The sequence below is a fragment of the Pyxicephalus adspersus genome, chromosome 12 (assembly GCF_032062135.1).
Source record: "Pyxicephalus adspersus chromosome 12, UCB_Pads_2.0, whole genome shotgun sequence".
NCBI lineage: Eukaryota > Metazoa > Chordata > Amphibia > Anura > Pyxicephalidae > Pyxicephalus > Pyxicephalus adspersus.
In genome coordinates, this window is record NC_092869.1 from 18,425,594 (window position 1) to 18,427,503 (window position 1,910).

Below are 1,910 nucleotides of genomic sequence, written 5' to 3' on the forward strand. Positions count from 1 at the left end.
TTTTTGTACTGAAATAGGCCACTAAACGCTTTCACCACAAATAACTGCAACAGTGAGATGCGTATATATTTTTCTTTTTCCACAGATTTAAGCCACTGAAGGCTTTTCAACTAAGCACTTGCACCACAATAACAAGAACACATTGCTAGAATGACAGACCTGTATAATGGCAATTTGGATCCCCAAATAATCTTTCCATGAACTTGTAAATCGATTTTCTAGCACTGTCCCCAGCACCTTCTGACGTCTCTCCCTGCACTAAGATGCTGTGAAATGATTCCTCCCTATCCTTTCCCTGCACTTTTAAATAGTTTTTTCTGTTTTTTTTCTCACAATGAGGTTTATCCTTTCATTCTCCCTAGCGCCTGCAACCATCTCTCTCTGCACTCAGAACGCTGTAAAATGACTTAATCCAAGATGGCTGAGGCTATTTATAGGGCTGTGACATCACAGAGCTGGCTGCTGATTGGCTGCATGCATGGCATTATGGGTCATCCTGCCTTCCCAGAGTTTCTTGCCCCATGTCCTCACACGTGTAGTCGCCATTTTAGGAAAAATTGCGATTTGTTATTACGAAGCGAGAGGAAATTTGCATTCGTTGCAAATAGAATTTTTCCTGAAATTCAGTTTGAATTATACTTTTTCAGCTTAGATTCGCTCATATCTATATATAACCATTCTACCCTTGGAAACTAGAAAACCTATGGTTTCAACCTTTGACCAAACTTCATTGTATGTCTACCTGTTATTATATATGGTATGTGTCTATGACTACCCTCAATTGTGTAACTATGAGCAAACTGATGACATTTTTTTTTATTTCCCTTTATGCTGTGTTATTCTGGATATTTTGATAAAGACAGTAAAATTACATAATGGGTATCTGTTGCATAAACAACGGAGAGAGACAGAGCTAGGTTGTTTCTAAGCCCAGGACTTGTAGGGGTGATCTTAGTGTAGCCCCCCTTAAGATGCAATATGTTTAATAGTTTCAAAGCTAAATTGCTTCTCCAGGAAGCCTTGGACAAAAAATGACTAAGAATGGCTGGTGGGGGTGCGTGGAAGAAAAAACATACATTAAGTGTCTTTGTTGAGACCTGTTGTTGTAAAAAGAGTAATACATGTAATGATAGTTCATAGTGTATAAAATTCCTATACATTAAAAATGTATGGATATTGTTATGCAATATGTTAACCAAACTAATCAAGTAAGAAATGACAGAAATAGAGAATGAAACCAGCTAAAACCTAAAAAAAAAAAAATAATAGAAGATTCACGTAAATTTGTTAAAGCATGGGAAACACTAGTTTGCCCCTGTCTACTATTTAAAAACAAGGCAATGATAATACTCTTTAATTTATCATCATCAATTTATCATCATATCAAAAATACAGGTACAGGTATAAAGGTATTGCTAAATAAAAAATAGTAATTTAATTTTCTCTCACCTGTAAGTGGTTGTTGATGCCCTTACAGAAACTTGTAACAGACTTAAGGGTGGGATTATTGTTGGCCTGACATTGTGGCAAATCTCTTTACATGCTCTTATCAGGCACTAAGGATGATTGACAGTAGAAGATGAAGATTTACAGCTTGTAGAGAGGGTCAAATAAATGCTATAATGACATACAGCACATGAATGTGTTCAGTATTTGTAATATGGTGGTTTTCTGTTTGATTTTTTTTTGCTTCAACATATTTTTTATATATCACAGTAAAACAAAATATATACAACTAAATTGTGGGTAGCCAATTTTTTTTTTTATAGAGTGGAGAAGATGAAGCACATATGGCTTGTTTTCACTGCTATCAAGACTTTTATTAGAGAGATTTGAACTAATTTCCTATACAGAAAAATGTGTTGTAACACACAGTAATGAGTATAATTCTCCAACAGCAACACAGACAA

General features: G+C 35.2%; 1 protein-coding gene across 1 annotated transcript in view; it reads right to left on the minus strand.

Annotated features, from left to right (window-relative positions):
* LOC140342505 (acyl-coenzyme A thioesterase THEM4-like) overlaps positions 1 to 1,504 on the minus strand; it is an 82,182-nt gene extending 80,678 nt beyond the window's left edge. Inside the window, exon 1 of the mRNA XM_072428714.1 lies at positions 1,450 to 1,504. The gene's annotated coding sequence lies outside the window, so the exon portion shown is untranslated. The remainder of the gene's footprint in view (positions 1 to 1,449) is intronic.
* Positions 1,505 to 1,910: the final 406 nt, after the last annotated feature.